The sequence below is a fragment of the Capra hircus genome, chromosome 5 (genome assembly GCF_001704415.2).
Source record: "Capra hircus breed San Clemente chromosome 5, ASM170441v1, whole genome shotgun sequence".
NCBI classification, from domain to species: domain Eukaryota; kingdom Metazoa; phylum Chordata; class Mammalia; order Artiodactyla; family Bovidae; genus Capra; species Capra hircus.
The window spans coordinates 36978703-36999902 of record NC_030812.1 but is presented as its reverse complement, the minus strand read 5'-3'; positions in this window follow the sequence as shown (position 1 = coordinate 36999902).

The following is a 21200-nucleotide window of genomic DNA, read 5'->3' as shown; positions in this document are numbered from 1 at the left end:
AACTATTCCAGTTCTTGCCTATCAGAAGTCAAAACAAGCTCCAAAGCACAAACTCTTTATCCTCATTGTAATACTTTTCCTCTAGTGAGAACTTTTGAGAAAATCAGACAGCAAATATTGATTTTGGAGATACTTCTTTTAGTAATCACAACTGTCTTTATTTAAGATTTATCCTTGTGTAAATGTCTATTTGTCAAATTATTTTAGTATTATTAAAGTATATAGGACAATATTTATTCATAGGAGCTTTTACTCATAAGAGGTCAATAAATATTCCATGTACCCTCTACTTTCTATTCCAGTTGTGTAACCTTAAAAAGCCCCTTCAGAGCATGTATTTAATGATACAAATTTCCTAGTGCTGCTAAGGGGTTAAGAGAAGTTTGTTTGGGAGATAGTACTTTTTAAAATACAAACTTGCCAGACAACCTTCCCAAACCCTCCTCCTATTCCTGAAATGGACATGACGTAATTATTGTTATCCCTGGTTCTGCTACATTTATATTGTACTGTCAGACTTTCTGGACCACTTTTCTTCTCTGTAAATAAGATACAGTATGAAAAACCTAAAATTTATGAGGCTCTTATGGTCACCTTATTTCATCCCTTTCCTAACATTGGACTGTTTTTCTAGAACCACAGACAAGACTCATGAAGTCTCCTTTCAATAATCCAGTCTAGCCCTTTGATCTTTTTACTCATGGAGTCTTTTTTCTCATTTGCTAAACTAAAATTTCCTCATTAATTATTTTAGATATTGGAAGATTATTGTCACTCAGTAACTTTCTCTTCCCTAGACTAAGTAATGCGATGGCCTTCAACATCTATTTAATTCTTCTCTTCTTATTCACTGCTATTTTGTGAAATTCATTCACATAAATTGATATCCAATATGTTATTCTTTATGAAGTATACAACAGTTCTGATTAAAGACAGAGTGATGCTGCTATTATTTTGGAAAAACCTCCTCTAAAGTCAGTAGTTATTTTCCTGCTTAGACTAGACGCCAAGAGAATGACAGAAAGGATATGGACCTAACAAAAACAGAAGATATTAAGAAAAGGTGGAAAGAATACACAGAAGAACTGTACAAAAAAGATCTTCATGACCCAGATAATCATGATGGTGTGATCACTCACCTAGAGCCAGACATCCTGGAATGTAAAGTCAAGTGGGCATTAGAAAGCATCACTGTGAACAAAACCAGTGAAGGTGATGGAATTCCAATTGAGCTTTTTCAAATCCTAAAAGATGATGTTATTTGTAAGGCCTCCTGAGACAGCCACTTTGCTTTTTTGCGTTTCTTTTCCGTGGGGATGGTCTTGTTCCCTGTCTCCTGTACAATGTCATGAACCTCCATCCATAGTTCATCAGGTACTCTATCTATTAGATCTAGGCCCTTAAATCTATTTCTCACTTCCACTGTATAATCATAAGGGATTTGATTTAGGTCATACCTGAATGGTCTAGTGGTTTTCCCTACTTTCTTCAATTTCAGTCTGAATTTGGCAATAAGGAGTTCATGATCTTAGCTACAGTCAGCTCCTGGTCTTGTTTTTGTTGACTGTATAGAGCTTCTCCATCTTTGGCTGCAAAGAATATAATCAATCTGATTTTGGTGTTGACCATCTGGTTATGTCCATGTGTAGAGTCTTCTCTTGTGTAGTTGGAAGAGGGTGTTTGCTATGACCAGTGCATTTTCTTGGCAAAACTCTATTAGTCTTTGCCTTGCTTCATTCCGTATTCCAAGGCCAAATTTGCCTGTTACTCAAGGTGTTTCTTGACTTCCTACTTTTGCATTCCAGTCCCCTATAATGAAAAGGACATCTTTTTTGGGTGTTAGTTCTAAAAGGTCTTGTAGGTCTTCATAGAATCATTCAACTTCAGCTTCTTCAGCATTACTGGTTGGGGCATAGACTTGGATTACTGCAATATTGAATGGTTTGCCTTGGAAACAAACAGAGATCATTCTGTCATTTTTGAGATTGCATCCAAGTACTGCATTTCGGACTGTTTTGTTGACCAAGATGGCTACTCCATTTCTTCTAAGGGATTGTACTGCAAGGAGATCCAACCAGTCCATTCTGAAGGAGATCAGCCCTGAAATTTCTTTGGAGGGAATGATATTGAAGCTGAAACTACAGTACTTTGGCCACATCATGTGAAGAGTTGACTCACTGGAAAAGATTCTGATGCTGGGAGGGATTGGGGGCAGGAGGCGAAGGGGATGACAGAGGATGAGATGGCTGGATGGCTTCACTGACTCGATGGATGTGAGTCTGAGTGAACTCCAGAAGTTGGTGATGGACAGGGAGGCCTGGCGTGCTGCGATTCATGGGATTGCAAAGAGTCGGATATGACTGAGCAACTGAACTGAACTGAAAAGATGATGCTGTGAAAGTGCTGCACTCCATGTGTCAGCAAATCTGGAAAACTCAGCAGTGGCCACAGGATGGCAAAGGTCAACTTTCATTTCAATCCCAAAGAAAGACAATGCCAAAGAATGCTCAAACTACTGCACAATTGAACTCATCTCACATACTAGCAAAGTAATGCTCAAAATTCTCCAAGCCAGGCTTCAACAGTGTGTGAACCGTGAACCTCCAGATGTTCAAGCTGGACTTAGAAAAGGCAGAGGAACCAGAGATCAAATTGGCACTATCTGCTGAATCACTGAAAAGGCAAGAGAGTTCCAAAAAACATCTACTTTTGCTTTATTGACTATTCCAAAGCCTTTGACTATGCGGACCACAACAAACTGTGGAAAATTCTGAAAGAGATGGAAATATCGGACCACCTGACCTGCCTCCTGAGAAATCTGCATGCAGGTCAGGAAGCAACAGTTAGAACTGGACATGGAACAACAGACTCGTTCCAAATAGGAAAAGGAGTACGTCAAGGCTATATATTGTCACCTTGCTTATTTAGTTTCTTTGCAGAGTACATCATGTGAAATGCCAGGCTGGATGAAGCACAAGCTGGAATCAAGATTGCCGGGAGAAATATCAATAACCTCAGATATGCGCTGACACCACGTTTATGGCAGAAAGTGAAGAACTAAAGAACCTCTTGATGAAAGTGAAAGAGGAGAGTGAAAAAATTGGCTTAAAACTCAACATTCAGAAAACTAAGATCATGGCATCTGGTCCCATCACTTCATGGCAAATAGATGGGGAAACAATGGAAACAGTGTTAGACTTTATTTTTCTGGGCTCCAAAATCATTGTAGGTGGTGACTGAAGCCACGAAATTAAGAGATACTTGCTCCTTGGAAGGAAAGCTATGGCCAACCTAGACAGTATATTAAAAAGCAGAGACATTACTTTACCAACAAAAGTCCGTCTAGTCAAAGCTTTGGTTTTTCCAGTAGTCATGTATGGATGTGAGAGCTGTACTATAAAGAAAGCTGAGCACCAAATAATTGATGCTTTTGAACTGTGGTGTTGGGGAAGACTCTTGAGAGTCCCTTGGACTGCAAGGAGATCCAACCAGTCCATTCTAAAGGAAATCAGTCCTTAATATTCATTGGAAGGACTGATGCTGAAGCTGAAACTCCAATACTTTGGCGATTTTATGGGAAGAACCGACTCATTTGAAAAGACCCTGATGCTGGGAGGGACTGGGGGCAGAAGGAAAAGGGGACGACCGAGGATGAGATGGCTGGATGGCGTCACCCACTCGATGGACGTGTGTTTGAGTAGGCCCTGAGAGTTGGTGATGGACAGGGAAGCCTGGCGTGCTGCAGTCCATGGGATTACAAAGAGTCGGACATGACTGAGCGACTGAACTAAATCAACGGTTTGTCGTTTTGCTGCTGCTGACTTGGTTAGTTTTCCATTTTAAAATTTGAAACCAAAAGTAAAATAAAGCATAGTGGAGCAGAAGCATTAACGGAAAAGATGCCATTGGTTCACCAGCACTTTATACGGAGTCAGTGCTGTGTGCAGGTAGCAGTGGTGGAACTAAACTGGAGCAGTCCACGTCCTGCATGACGTCCCTCCGCTGGGAGGATCCCATGCAGAGAAATATACTCTCCCCATGGGGTTGGAGGCATTGCCAAGGTGAATGTGTTAATAACCCAAAAGAACAAAATGTAGGGAAAATGTGAGTGTCTCCTCTTAATGTGTATGTTACTGATCTACCATCAAAACACTTTTCCTATTCTTTATCTCCACCTGTTTCCAGATTTTAGCTCACAAGAGAGGGATAGTTCCACCAGGGGACACTGCAATAGTTCCACTGAACTAGAATTCGAGACTGCCACCAGGCCACTTAGGGTACCTCATGACCCTGAAACCACAAGAGGAAATGGATATCTTTTGACTGAAGATTAATCCTGATTATTATGGGGAAATGGAGTTGATCTGACACAATGGCACTGAAGATGAATCTGCTTGGAACTTGGATGATTCTCTCAATGCGCCACTCAGTTTTTCCATGTTCAGTGGTAAAATGATATAGGCATAACTGCTAATGACACAGACACTCCAGGAACAAAGATATGAATTACCACATCAGGAAAAGAACCAAGACAAATGAGATTAGAGAAAATTTAGAGCAGTAATGGAAGAAGGACATTATTAATACCAACTGCAGCCCCATGAGTGTTTTCACAAACAAGAGCTGCAGAAGTCATGTGTATTTTTCCCTTGCTTTGCTATTCATATATTCCTTTACATCAGTCTTTCCCTCTGCTCAATTCTCTTATAATCTAAGGTGTGTTACAATGATTAATCTCAATATGAAACTACATAGTATCAAAGAGGGATTGTGAATCATCTAGGAAAGAAATAAAAATCACTCAGAGAAGCATAAAATGATATGGGACTTTGTGTTTCATCTTTTGTGGAGGTAAGCTTGTCTTCAATGAATAAAGAATAGTTGCAATATTAGGTGGAATATGTTTTTGTCTTTATTTAAAAATTAAATGTGGGTAAAAAGATGTTTATGGATGTTGAGTTGACCCATTCATCAAAACTTTTAACAATGGTAAGTATATTCCTAAGAATGTGCTTCCCTATGTGGTTGTGGCATTAGAGTTTGCCAGTTAGAAGAACTACTGGGAGATTTGGAATTTGGAAATGAAAAAGAAGTCACTAGTCTTGGGAGGACATAGCGGGAGCATGTTGAGGCAGATGTGGTAACTCTCTTGGGGCCTCCCTTCACAGCCAGACATGGTAGCATCACAGATCTTTCCATGAGCCCTTCTTCCACAGTCATGGCAGTCAGATGTGGTGGCTTCTTGACCTTCTTGGTGACTCTGGCGTGGCCACCTTCTCCAGTGCTGTGGGCTGAGGTCGTGAGTAATTGCTTCCCTGATGTTCTAGCTGCAGACTTTCAGGTGTTTACTGCCCAGTTCTTCCCACATTCACAAGACCTCTAATTTTTACATTATTTGTCACTTTGTTTTGAACACTTGTGGTGCTTCAGTTTCCTTAACTGACCCAGACAAAGCTGATATGTGATCAAGTGATCAAGTGATAATTGGACTATATAACTCATTATTATTTCCTTAATTTAATTCCTTCAACTTTAATTGCCATATATCTTGGGACATAATATTTTACTGTAATCATTATTCTTATAACTTATTAATGGCATATTTGTAAATAATTAGATAAATACGTTTTTAGGTTGTTAACACATTAACCTGGAAATATTTTGAATCAAACTGGTTAAAATGATATTGTCATTTAACTCTTTATCACTCTGAATGAGCTATAAAAAATGATAATGGGACACATAGCAATGTTTTATAGTCACAGTTGTTTCTAGGTAAGATGATATTCAGTAGGAGGTAGTCCTGCTCATGATGTCACCAAAACATCTAGATAAATACTGATGAAATTAATCATCACCTGATAGTTGAGTACACAGCATTTAACATTTTGAAACTTTCAATATTTTAGAGTTTTGACATTTTGTAGATAAAATTAAAGACAGTGATTCATGAAACTTAACTTTTTATGCAGGTGTTTGTCATAGTGCTTTTAGAGTAGAATAGGAAAAACCTATGAGTGCTAATTGTTTTGATTTCCACATTAATGCAAAAGGAATCTAATTAAATTGTCTAAATGCTGAGCCACTGATTTAAGCACTAGTTAGCTCTATAATTCAGGCAATTTCATCAAATGCTGTTAATGTTTCTGGACTCAGATCAAATCACTTGGTTTAGTGCCAGTTTCATGAATTTCAGTGGCAAGAGAATGACTGGTTAAAATGTAATTAAACATGAACAATTTCCTATTGCAGTTTTGTAAGTTATTTAGGTGTGAGTGGTAATAAAACATAAACAAATATGTTCTCAAACACAAACTCTTCTAAACCAACCAAGAAAACACTGACTTTGCTAAATATGTCTACTGTGTCAGTTAAGATAATTTTAGATTCAAGTGACTGCATATCTAATTGAACCCTGGCTTAAAAATGAAGATATTTAGTATTTCAGTTCAGTTTAGTTCAGTCACTCAATCGTGTCTGACTCTTTGCGACCCCATGGACTGCAGCATGTCAGGCCTCCCTGGCCATTATCAACTCCTGGAGTTTACTCAAACTCATGTCCATTGAGTTGGTGATGCCATTCAACCATCTTATCCTCTGTCATCCCCTTCTCCTTTCACCTTCAATCTTTCCCAGCATCAGGGTCTTTCCAAATGTGTCAGCTCTTCACATCAGGTGGCCAAAATATTGGATTTTCAGCTTCAACATCAGTCCTTCCAATAAACATTCAGGACAGATTTCCTTTAAGATGGACTGGTTGGATCTCCTTGCAGTCCAAGGGACTCTCAAGAGTCTTCTCCAACACTGCAGTTCAAAACCATCAATTCTTCTGCACTGAGCTTTCTTTATAGTCCAACTCTAACATCCATACATGACTACTGGAAAAACCATAGCCTTGAGTAGACGGACCTTTGATGGCAAAGTAATATCTCTGCTTTTTAATATGCTGTCTACGTTGGTCATAGTTTTTCTTCCAAGGAACAAGTAGATTAATTTCATGGCTGTACTCACCATCTGCAGTGATTTTGGAGCCCCCCAAAATAAAAGTCTGCCACTGTTTCCATTGTTTCTCCATCTATTTGCCATGAAGTGATGGGACCAGATGCCATGATCTTTGTTTTCTGAATATTGAGCTTTAAGCCAACTTTTTCACTCTCCTCTCTCACTTTCATCCAGAGGCTCTTTAGTTCTTCTTCACTTTCTGCCATAAGGGTGCTGTCATCTGCATATCTGAAGTTATTGATATTTCTTCCAGCAATCTTGATTCCAGTTTGTGCTTCATCCAGGCCAGCGTTTCTCATGATGTACTCTGTATATTAGTTAAATAAGCACAGTGACAATATACAGCCTTGACGGACTCCATTTCCTTTTTGGAATCAGTCTGTTGTTCCATGTCCAGTTCTAACTGTTGCTTCCTGACATGCATACAGATTTCTCAAGAGGCAGGTCAGGTGGTCTGGTATTCCCATCTATTGAATAGGATATTTAGTATTTCACAAAACACCAATTCTAAAATTCCTAAGAATGATGCTAATTCTGTTAAGTGTTAGACTTAAAAAAAATGTGTGGTGAAAGCCTCAATGACAAACATTTTAAACTACATTTGAAGAATGATTTGATAATGGATAGATCTGTTTGAGGTATCTTTGAACTTTTTCACAATCTTCTGTAAATTTGCTCCTGTAAATCTTCACAATTTGCTTCTGTAAATTATTGTGATTACTGTGATTTCTGGAACTGTGCTCATATATATATTCAATAAAAATAGATTTATACAGAAAGATCTCTATTGTATGAATATTCTGGTTAAAAGGAGATTTATCATATGCCAAATATGATAATTCATGCAATCACAGAGTCTCAGGGTTGGAATAAATTTTAACATTCATCTATTGAATTAAAGAAATAAGTAATTTCAGATAATAAGTTCAATAAATTACATTTAACATAATCTAATCAGGATCATCAAAAAAGCAAGAGAGTTCCAGAAAAACATCTATTTCTGCTTTATTGACTATGCCAAAGCCTTTGACTGTGTGGATCACAATAAACTGTGGAAAATTCTGAAAAAGATGGGAATACCACATCACCTGACTTGCCTCTTGAGAAACCTATATGCAGGTCAGGAAGCAACAGTTAGAACTGGACGTAGAACAACAGACTGGTTCCAAATAGGAAAAGGAGTATGTCAAGGCTGTATATTGTCACCCTGTTTATTTAACTTATATGCAGAGAACATCATGAGAAACACTGGGCTGGAAAGAAGCACAAGCTGGAATCAAGATTGCCAGGAGAAATATCAATAACCTCAGATATGCAGATAACACCACCCTTATGGCAGAAAGTGAAGAGGAACTAAAAAGCCTCTTGATGAAAGTGAAAGAGGAGAGTGAAAGAGTTGGCTTAAAGCTCAACATTCAGAAAACGAAGATCATGGCATTTGGTCCCATCACTTCATGGGAAATAGATGGGGAAACAGTGGAAACAGCATCAGACTTTAGTTTTTGGGGCTCCAAAATCACTGCAGATGGTGATTGCAGCCATGAAATTAAAAGACGCTTACTCCTTGGAAGAAAAGTTATGACCAACCAAGATAGCATATTGAAAAGCAGAGATATTACTTTGCCAACAAAGGTCCATGTAGTCAAGGCTATTGTTTTTCCAGTGGTCATGTATGGATGTGAGAGTTGGACTGTGAAGAAAGCTGAGTGCCAAAGAATGGATGCTTTTGAACTGTGGTGTTAGAGAAGACCCTTGAGAGTCCCTTGGACTGCAAGGAGATCCAACCAATCCATTCTGAAGGAGATCGGCCCTGGGATTTCTTTGGAGGGAATGAGGCTGAAGCTGAAACTCCAGTACTTTGGCCACCTCATGAGAAGAATTGACTCATTGGAAAAGACTCTGATGCTGGGAGGGATTGGGGGCAAGAGAGAAGGGGATGACAGAGGATGAGATGGCTGGATGGCATCACTGAACTGATGAACATGAGTCTGATTGAACTCCAGGAGTTGGTGATGGACAGGGAGGCCTGGCGTGCTGCGATTCATGGGGTCACAAAGAGTCGGACACGACTGAGTGACTGAACTGAACTGAATCAAGTACTAGTTAATGTTGTTAGCAATAGAATACTTGAAGGTCTTGCTACAAAATTTTATGGAAATGGCAACCCATTCCAGTATTTTTGCTTGGAAAATCCCATGAACAGAGAAGCCTGACAGATGACAGTCCATGGGGTTGCAAAGAGTCAGACATGAGTTAACAAATAAACAGCAGCAAACAATACTCTAAAAATGCAAATATTAATACAGTGTGTAGGGATTAGAATTTAATATAAATCAACTCCATCTATAAACCTACATTTTTATTGCTTTAGTGTTTCAGAGAAATCATAGCCATAGCCTTTTTTTTCGCAGTAGCAATCTGCCTAATGCTAAGTCACCAAAGATATTCACTAAGTTGCTAATCTAGTCGCAATAATGCACTAATATGTATAAGTGTTAGAAAACTTCACTGAATAGCTTTAAACATCAAGAAAAGCTGAATGAGGATATTAAACAACTTCTGTGTTAAATAATGACCAAGAGAATCATTTTTTTTTAGTTTTAAGATACACAGCATCTTAAGCAATGTTAATGTTTTCTAAACTTTAGGTAAATATTTTGAAAAATACAAATTGTGTCTTTGATAATAATGATAATATATTTCTGACTACAAAAGTAACATATTAATTATTATATAAACTTTGGAGGCTGTGAACAACATAAAATATGAAGAAATACAAAAGTCTCATGATGTTACAATTCATAGGTAACCACTTTTTATTCTGAAAATATCATTTATGAGTGTAAATTATGTTTATGAATTTAATTCAAAGGCTATATGCTGTTTTATGTATTGCATTCTGTATCATTTAAGACCATGACTTTTAATATCCCAGTATTATTCAATCATTTGTGTATATCATAAGCAATTTAATCTATTTCATATAACTGGAAAATTAGATTATTTGTAGTTTTTGTTGTTGAGAATAATTCTTTGATGAATATCTCTGTACATATTTTTTCAGCAGATAACAGATTATTTGCTTAATAAATTCCTCAGATGAAGCACCGTTAAGTTAAATGATGATCATTTGAAAGATTTTATGTTTATTTTATAATTTATACATTTGTAATTATATATACTCATGTTTTTCTTAGTATGTTTATTACATTTTCTTACATCATTTTAACCCAAAGCCCCACATCAAATCTGTAATTTTTCAATACAGTTACAGTTTTTGTTATTATCTTGCTGTTATTGACTTCAAGTCCCTTAAGGTACTCAAAGTCCCTCAAGCCCTTTGAGGTACTAAGGACCTCAAGTACCTCAAGTACTAAGGAGATAGTACTTAAGTGCCTTAGTAAATAATCAACAGAGATTTAGGAAATGATAAATAATAAACAGTAAATAATGAAAGCTTAGTAAATAATAAACACAGATTTAGGGAAAACTTTTCATTTATTTATTTATAATTACATCTTATTTAGGTTATTGCTGAAAGTATATCTTTTTCCTGTGAGATCAGTGATATTGTCTCTTTCAGGCTGTTATCTCCATGCTCTTTGCCACAGGTCCCCTTCCAAGAGCTACTAAATGGTTTCAAGCCTTAGGTTTCTTACAAAACTAAAATCCTTTCTATAGAGTTTTAAAACAAAAACTCCAGATCTGCAAGTTGAGAGAATCCTGCAATCACCATCTCCTCTTCTTCCCTTTCCCTTCCCCACACTTGAAGAGGTCCCCTTGACAGTCAGCCTGATTTCTTCAATGGTCAACCGAAGCTGATGGTCAACCAAAGTCATACTTCTCAGCTCTGAACTTAATTCTCACTTTCCCTTTCTCAGAATGTGCTCCTCCCATGAAGTTCCTGGCACCACATGCTGCTGGAATTTTTTCTTTCTTTTTGGCTCCTCCTTCTCAGCTTCCTCTTTAAGCTCCTCTAATTCCATCTTTCCCTTAAAAGGTAATGTTTCACAGGATTTGGTTCTCCTCCCTCTTTTCATCCTGTACACACAGCCTGCACAGTCTCACAGTTTATATCTCTAACTTGATAATTCTCCTCATCTTTTGTTGCCTACTAGACATGGATATCTAGCTATCTTGCAAGTAGATCACACTCAACAACTTTCTGTCTTGGTCCTTCTCCCCTGGACCCATTCTTTTGTGTGTGTGTGTGTGTGTGTGTTTTTAATCACCTTTTGAGAATACCACCAGGTAGCCTCTTACCAACTCCAAACCCTGAGTGTGTTAGTTGCTCAGCTCTTTGCGACCCCATGGGCTGTAGCTCCCCAGGGTGCTCTGTCCAAAGAACTCTCCAAGCAAGAACACTGGAGTGGATAACCATTTCCTTCTCCTGGGGAACTTCCCTACCCAGGGATTGAACTCAAGTCTCCTGCATTGCAGGCAGATCCCTTTCCATCTGAGCCACCAGGGAAGCCCCAAACACTGAGGGACATAGTAAATGTCAAAATATAGCTTGAATAATTAAATTAATTCCATAAAGTTGAGAATCATTAAGCGATAACAGAAGCTATAGATTTAAAAAATATCCTTCATGTTATTAGCACACAACTTGTTTTAACAAGCCAAATGAGACCAATATTTTTTAAACTGAATTGATTTTTTGGAACATCTATGTCAAAAAATGTACACTTAGAAATATATTTTTAATGACTTCCAGGAGGCTACTTCTCCACATTTTATGTGAGAAAATGTTACACAGTGAGTAATTTAGTCAAAAGAGCCTTTCGATGAGGTTTAACATATGAGCATTTAAAATAAAAAAGCATCAAATGAAAGCAGTATATAAACTGAAGGTTGCTGCAATCAAATTTCATATATTCTTTTCATTTGGGGTTGCAAGAACTATGTTTCTAAACATCTTTGAAACCTACTTATAAAATTCACTGTGAGAGAGTCTCTTTAATGTATTTCAATTTATAAAAGTTCAGCTTCAGTTTAGTGATAAAATTCTAATTGTTCAACATACATGTGTTCATAATGAGGCAGCAATGAGTGTGGATAATTAGGTAGCTCTTTTGAAAATTGAATCCTGGTAATTCCTTTATCTGTAATTAGTAACTGGATGCTTCACTTTCCCAGGGCATTACTTTTAAAGATCTTGCTGAAAGCTTCTGCAATGCGGCATTCACATCTCATATTCAGTCTTCTGGTCATCAAACACTACAGGCCTTTAAGGAATGAGAAGAAGAAAAGATTACTTATGAAAAGTCCTGTGTGGAAGAGTAAACTTGCTTCTAGAGGCTGTGCTCACATGCTGGCCTGTCTAGATGTCCCCCTCCATGAGACTCATGGAGGTTCTAGTCTGCCTGTTGGGATGAACTTGATGCTTGAGATGCTCTATAGTAAGGGGATGATGGGATGTGTTGGAAGGTGAATTAGAGACTCTTTAGCTTGGATGCTGTTTAGAGATTGGTGTTTAGAATTGATCACCCTTGTGATGATGGACACTTGCATATATCCTCAGAGACTGCACAAAAAGGAGAAATATTAGGTAAAGTCATCACAGTCAGCCTTCAATAGGTCTTGTTATTGCCCCTAACTATTAAGAATATTGATGTTGACTTGGTAGTGTACTTAATGAACTTGTGAACTTTGAAGTTAGGGTTGTTTAGACACTGGGTGGACAGATTTCCAGTACCAGATTTTTTTTTTTTTTTTTTGCTAGAGATTCCTTTGACCTTGGTGAAAGCCAAAAGAGAGAAAATAGCATTCAAGGAGGCAAAACTTTAAATAAAAAACACACAGGTACTAGGTGCTCTGTGTAAACGAAGCATGGAACACTGCCTAGGAACGTGGTAGTATTTGCCCTTGCACAGCATGGCCTGATGATTCAGAGGAATGCCTGACACTAGGTTGACCATGTGCAGTAGGCACAGTGTGATTGGCCAGTGAAATTTCTTCTATGGTTTCCCCAAACTATAAACATTTTTTAATAAATATGTGTGTTTAAAGTGTTCTGTGAACTTGTTAATGGCTGTGAATTTCACGTGTGTCTTTCATGTTGTCCATTTCAAGGCACCAAATAAGAAGGCCTTTAATTTCTTTGATTCTTCCATATTCTGTAAGAGAAAGTACAACAAAAGGCATGTATTTATAATTTAGATATGGAAGCTTTGTTATAGGTGGCTTTGACTGCCTTGTGGCAGATGTTATTCTGTATTGAAGTTACTTATATTGTTAACTAACATTTATTGTCTCCTATAATGATAGCATTGGCATTTAAAGAGGAAAACAAGTCAGATACTTGTATGGAAACTAATCTGCTAAAATTAGATTTTAAAAATAACTCCAAAAGCAATTTTATGCCACTCTGTGAGTGAGATAAATTGCCACTAACCTAACATGTATATATTTTTAAAATTTCATTGTATACTAGTGAATTATTTTTCTTTCAGTATATGTGTGTGATTATCTCTTCCACTAATAGATTTGCTTTGGAGTTTTTGGTCAAAGAATATGGATTTTATAACAAAGATAGTACATTTGGTTTCTTTGCCCCCATGAAATGTGTGTAACTGAAAAAATGAACTACTGGATTTTTATTGAAGGACAAGTCAGCTCTGTATACTAAAGATTTTAAAAATTGTGCTCCCCATGCCTTTACTTACCCTGATTTCAATGTTGATTGCCCTTTTCTTCTATTCTCAACTTGGTGAAACTCTATCCATCCTTCAAATGCCAATATGAACGTCATCTTCCCCAAAGGACTCTTAACTGAAGGAATCAGTGTGCCTTCCCATGCGCCCCCTCTGCCCTAGGCTCCAGGACCCGGGGGCACCTATGTCAATGATGTACTATCTGCTACGGTTTTTTAACGAAGGTGGGCTGGCTGGCTCTTCACCTTATTTTGGTACCCAGTGGGTGATGCAATATGAACAGAAGAATGTTTGTCTTAAATAGTGAAACATATTAATAAAATAAGTTGATGGTCTTTAGGTATGTTTCAAATAAAAATATCATTATTTTCCTACTAACTCAAGGAAATAAATATTTTACTTCAAAGAAGTGAAGTCTCTCAGTCATGCCCAACTCTTTGTGACCCCGTGGCCTGGAGCCCACTAGGCTCCTCCGTCCATGGGATTCTCCAGGCAACAGTACTGGAGTGGGTTGCCATTTCCTTCTCCGGGGGATCTTCCCAACCCAGCGATCGAACCCAGGTCTCCCGCATCATAGGCAGACGCTTTAACCTCTGAGCCACCAGGGAAGCCCCACATTTATTATCTTTATGGTTTGAGTGAAGGGATCCAAACTGAAAGGCCTTTATTTTGTGTCTTGCTCTGTATTTTTTTTTTTTTTTGACTAGGTTAAAGACCATATGACTAAACATCAACAATGTTTACAGAAAGTAATGCCTACTTAATTTGCCTAAAACTGCTCTACCGTCTCCAGTTTTTCTTAAAGAATCATCTCTTGTTTATGGCTCCAGATACATTACTGTTCAAAGCAATTTGTAATAATCAACAGTAAATTATTTGTCACTGTATCGTGATAAACCCACACCTATGTTGGCTCAGTGGTGAAGAATTCACCTGCCAATGCCAGAGACGCAGGTTCAGCTATTGGGTTGGGAAGATCCCCTGAAGATGGGAATAGCAACCCTCTCCAGTATTCTTGCCTAGAAAATCCCGTGAATAGAGGACACTGGTAAGCTACAGTTCATGGTACTGGAAGAGATTCTTGAGAATCACTTGGACTTCAAAGAGATCAAACTAGTCAATCCTAAAGGAAATAAATCTTGAAAATTCATTGGAAGGACTGATGTTGAAGCTCAAGCTCTAGTACTTTGGCCACCTGATGTGAAGAGCTGGCTAATTGGAAAAGACCCTGGTGTTGGGAAAGATTGTAGGCAAAAGGAGAAGAGGGCAGCAGAGTATGAGATGGTTGGATAGCCTCACCAACTCCATGGACATGAATTGGGGCAAACTTTTGGAGATAGTGAAGGACAATTCATGGGGTTGCAAAAAGTCAGACATGACTAAGTGACTGAACAGCAACAATGTACTATATTAATTTGTATTGAAATGAAACATATACAATATGCACAGGTATGACAACATATGATGTCACAATGAAATATCATAAGCAAAAATATTTGTATTAACTGCAATAATGAGGAAAGACATAGGTAAGAATTAATCTCATAAAATATTAAAACAAACCTAATTAATCAAAATTAATCAATATTAAATTTAAAAGCAATCCTTATAAATACATTGAAAATAAGTCTAAGTAAGATAAATAGTATAACTTTAATATATTTTGCTCAGTATATAATTGCTGATATTTAGCAGTAAGTCTGGCTGGTAGGTCCTTTCAGTGCTGGGGAAAGGCTCTGTGACTAAGACCTTCTGGCAAAGTGTGTGCCTTCATCTTAATGATGCCTTTAAATCTGAGGAAGTAGATGAAATCATTTAGAGAGAAAAAGTAGAGAAGGAGGAAAGGTCATTTTAAGATCAAGGTCAGGAACAAGCACATTTAAAGGTTGAGTGGAGATGTAGAAGCTCATAAAGGAGATCGACACTTGAAACTAGCTTTATAGGTAGTATTTTATCTCTAAAATGTCTTGAGCAAAATTTACAAAAGGCACTGGTGAATCAGAATGACAGATACATAGATTCTGTTTTAGTATAGTCTATGAAAATGAAAGTGAAGGTGTAGTCACTCAGCCTGTCTGACTCTTTGCAACCCCATGGAGTGTAACCCACCCGGTTACTCTCTCCAGGCAAGAATACTGGAGAGTGGGTTGTCATTCCAATTTTCAGGGGATTTTCCCAAACCAGGGACTGAACCTGGGTCTCCTGCATTGCACACAGATTCTTTACCATCTGAGCCACTAGGGAAGCCCCTATTCTAGAGTTTTTTTTACTATGCTTAAAATACTGCCTGACTGAAAACATTCAAAACTATGGAATGTTTTGCAAAAGTCATTCACAACATGCGCTGTTCTTAGTCCCTCAGTCATGTCCAACTCTTTGAGACCCTATGGACTGTAGCCCACCAGGTTCCTCTGTCCATGGGGATTCTCCAGGCAACAATATTGAAGTGGGTTGCCATGCCCTCCTCCAGGGGATCTTCCAAACCAGGGATCAAACCCAGGTCTCCCACATTGCAGGCATATTTTTTACCATCTGAGCCTCCAAGGAAGCCCATTCATAACATAGCATTAGGTAATATAAACTTCAAAAACTCACTTATTTCTTTATTAGTTAATAGCTAATAAATTATGACTATAAATGTTGAAATTGACCAGAACACTGAGGATCTTGTAGTGTAAATGATATGGATAATAAAGCATAGTATGTAGGTCACTACTGGAGACATTTTAAAGTGACCTTAAAAGGCAAGTCTCTGAAATGAAACTGTCTTCGAGTCACATTTTCCATTTGCTGTGAGCCATTGATCCCAGGGCAGAAAGGGGTTGTAAAGATATCTAATCCATCACATCATTTTCTGGTGCAGAAACTGATACTCAGAGATGCTGAAGGGCTTGTTCAGTCTCAGCCAGGTCTTCAAAATTAAGACACATTTAGATAACATGTCTCCAGGGATGGCTTTATGCTATATTAGAAATACACGTTTTAAGACATCAGGTTTAGCTTGCGTGGTTTAGAAAAGCCCAAGTAGATTGCTTTATAACATAAGCTTTGATTTTTAAAACATCTCTGTGCTGTGTAATTCATCAATTAGGCTGTGAGAAAATTTTTTCTATAGTAAATTAATAATAAAAAGTTGTGAGATATGTTTTGATTTAAGCAAGCTGATTAAAGAACAAATAAACTATACTCAAATGACAAAAATAATTAAATATTTGCAAAAGGATTTTTTTACTTTATATAAAAAAATAAAAAAATTTCTATTTCCTTAAAAGTAAGATCTCCTAGTATAGAAATGCAAATAAGCTTAATTATGTATGTCACCTCTAATTGGCAGTGGCTGCCTAGAGCAAGCTTTGAGAGCAAAACCATGCCTGAACTTACTGGGCATATTAGTTATACATCTCCAGAACCAATGTGTATATTTAAATACAGAAAGAGATTCATTTTAAGGAATTGGCTCTTGCAATAATGGAAGCTGGCAAAGAGTAGAATCTATAGTCCTGGCCAGTAGGTTGAAATTCAAATAGCATTGGATGATACAGTCTTGACACAGAATTGTTTCTTCTTTAAGAAACCTCAGATTTTCCTCTTAAAGCCTTCAACTCATTGGGTAAGCCCTACTCATAGTATGGAGGGTAATCTGCTTTACTCAAAAGAGTACTGCTTGTAAAAATTAATCATTTCTAAGCAATTTCTTCACAGTGACATCTAAACTGTATGACCAAATAACTGGGTGCTTTAGCCTAGCTAAGTTGACACATGAAATTAACTATCGCACTGAGGAAGAATGCAATGCAAGTTTGCAGCCTGTTGAATGAGAGCCAAGACTTTTGGCGGTTATTCCTGCCATGTGTTTGCCATCCTTATCCTAGTTTTATCTAAATGTTTCTTTAGTGTAAGAAAATCCCTTTTATTGGCAAAACATCAAGAATATTATTGGATAAAATGAAATAACTTAATTTATAAAGATTTGTTAATTTGAAAGACAGAGACATAAACTTTGTATTTCATGAAGAGAAAGGTGAAAGAAAGCGAAAGTCGCTCAGTTGTGTCCGACTTTGTGACCCCGTGGACTATAGTCCATGGATATCTCCAGGCCAGAATACTGGAGTGGGTAGCCTTTCTCTTCTCCAGGAAATCTTCCCAACCCAGGGATCGAACCTAGGTCTCCCACCTTGCAGGTGGATTCTTAACTAGCTGAGCCACCAGGGAAGCCCAGAGATTTCAATAAGTGTACATTTTGCTTTATTGCTGCATGGTTTTCTAAGAAGTTTAAAATCCTTCCTATCTTGTTCCATCCCATTATATAATTCAAAATTTCAGACCACATTCACTATACATCCCTCACTCACCCATCTATGCTTGAAAGAGATCTCAAATGGTAATACTTTTATACTCTTACTTAGAGAAATTACTGTCTGGATTTTTCAAAAACTAACCACCGCTTATAGTCCCTAGATTAAAATGTAACTGTTAAAAATATTTAGTCATCATTGATGGATTTCCTTAATCTATTTTATTAGTTTTAACCTTTTAAATGATGTGATGCATCTTACACTTCTGGTGACTTCATCAGTGTCTCATCTAAAGCGATGTGCTGCAGCCCAAACAGTTGTACTATTGTACTGAGTAATGCCCACAGCTTCAGAAAACGATAGGGGAAAGTTTCATTTGAGAAGTGGCTTCAACTACACTTTTTAGTTAGAAGATATTTGAAATAAGACTTAAAATAACAACCTCTGTTATAAAAACATCTTCATAGAAGAGTATTCAAAAAATCTCAGAAAAATGAACTCTTAAAACAATGATTACCAAAGCAGTGATACTTGGATAACATTGGAATAAAACCAAATCCAACAAGTATTTTCATTAGCGTATCCCTTTTGTTCTTCTTAAAAAATGTTTTATATTGTTAAACATAGAATGTTTCTCTGAATTTCTGTTTTCAGTTACGTTTCCTGCTTAGAACATATGGAAAGGGTAAATGTCTGGAGTAAAATTTGGATGATATTTTAAACTATGAAAGAGGATCTTGAAGGATTAATGCAGTTAAAAGAGCTAAAGCTGTATCTGCAGTTAGGTGGAGACAACCATTTTGCTTATCCTATATTCTTTTATAGAATATGAAAAAGAAAATGCAAAAAGCAGATCTTATAAAATTCAGTAACATGTTTACATTTTGATGTTAGTATCAATTTACTCTTCTACAGATGCTTAGTATTACTATGTTTTGAACACAGAGACTTCATGTGTGTAAAATTGCAGAGAATCCTAGTGGTAGACATTTTTGAATCAGGAAATGATTTCCTGAAGAACTTTCACTTGGAACCTCAGTGCTGATTTGTGAAGTCCCCTGTGCCCAGGGCTTGGGTCCTCTGAGCAAACTGAAGCATTGTGGTTCTTAGATACTAGAGATGAATTTGAGTCATGGCCAAAAGGAAGGGTAGATACGGGCTGTTACTTCAGTAAATCAAGTGTAAAATGTGCTGTTAGTATTTGGCTTATTTAATCTTCCCTTTTCTACTTTGCTGTGGTCAGAAAGACATGGCCCTTTTTTCCTTTCACAGTTTTTAATGTAGACATCCAGAGTACTAAACACCCCATTCCTTAGCATTCTTGTGACTACTTAGAATCAGCACTGAGGCACAGTGAGTGAATCAGCTAATTCTGGACTCAGAGGCCAGAGTAGATCGTACAGAGGGTGTGGCTGGGCTGCTTCTGCTAAGTCGCTTCAGTCGTGTCCGACTCTGTGCAACCCCATAGCCAGCAGCCCACCAGGCTCCTCCATCCCTGGGATTCTCCAGGCAAGAATATCAGAGTGGGTTGTCACGCATATATGCTAAGTTTCTTCAGTCATGTCTGACTCTGTGCAACTCTATGGACAGCAGCCCACTAGGCTCCTCTGTTCACAGGATTCTCTCAACCTCTGCTACCCTGGGGAGATAACGATATTAATTAACTGCACATTCCATCACATGCCAGACCGTAGGACACACATGCTTTCAGCGGTTCTTCAGTCACTCAGTTATGTCCAACTCTTTGTGACCCCGTGGACTGCAGCACAGCCGGCTTCCCTGTCTTTCACTATCTCCCAGAGCTTGCTCAAACTCATGTCTGTTAAGTCAGTGATGCCATCCAATCACCTTGTCCTCTGTCCTCCTGCTTCTGCTTCTGTCCTCCCCTTCTCCTTCTGGCTTCTGTCTTTCCCAGCATCAGGGTCTTTTCCAATGTGTCGGCTCTTTGCATAAGGTAGCCTAAGTATTGGAGCTTCAGTGGCAGTATCATTCTTTCCAATGAATATTTAGGGTTGATTTCCTTTAAGATTGATTGGTTTGATCTCCTTACAGTTCAAGGGGCTCTCAAGAGTCTTCTCCAACACCATAATATGAAAGCATCAATTCCTTGGTGCTCAGTCTTCTTTATGGTTCTCTTTTATCAGTATAGTGAAAGTCTCTCAGTCGTGTTTGACTCTTTGCGAACCCACGGACTACAAAGTCCATGGAATTCTCTATGCCAGAATACTGGAGTGGGTAGTCTTTCCCTTCTCCAGAGGACCTTCCCAAAGCAGGAACTGAACCCAGGTCTCCCACATTGCAGGCAGATTCTTTACCAGCTAAGCCACAGATCTCCTGACAAATCTTCAAGGAAAGCTTATCCTTCCTATTTTACAATAAGACAATTAGTTTAAGAATACTTGTCCAAGACTTTTGAAGTTCTGATGTAGAGTTGGAATCTGGCTGTGTTTTCAAACCCTGCTTTGTTTATGTTGTACTTTCGTTATTATTTCAATTACTGAAACCAGTCTTGAACATTTTGAGCTTACCCAACTTATGATTTGTTCCATAAAAATATATGACAAATTACACTGATCAGTTCTAGGAGATATTTACTATTTCACTGGCTTTCGAAAACAGGTCATTAAAGCATTTGAACTCTTGTCATAGTGTCAGAAGTTACAAAGATGAAATAGAGTTTTCTCATAATGGAAATTAGGGGTACTTTAAGAAAGAACCCAGAATGCTTTGAATCAATTTGAGTATCCTGCAGACCTGAAATTTGTAGTCATTCAAAATTCAGGGCAGATGGCCTGCAGTGCTATCATGTACCCTTGGGTATTTATCAATTAAGGTTCAGCAGCATTTTGCCTGTATTCATTAGGTAATTACATTTAAAATATTCCTTATCACAGGAAAGAAAAAACTCATTACTAAATCTTGATAACACCTTGTGCTAGAAGTTAACCTCTTGACCAGTGACATATGATCATTGTTAAAAAAGAAAAAAAGGCAAACTAGAATATTGCTTAGGGTGGCTGACAATGACCAGCAATATACAGGGACCGATCTTGGAAAAGTGCTTGTTCTCTCTTTGTTTTGCTCTTTCCTAGTGTCAGTGATAACAAATAGTATTAGCAGCATTATAACCAGGTGTACTGTTGATATTCGTACATATTAACATCGTTTCCTACAAGTGTATCTTGATGTTGCTAATTTCCAAAACTTTTCAAAATATATTCTGAAAGAGAAGTTTTCAGTCAGTTCA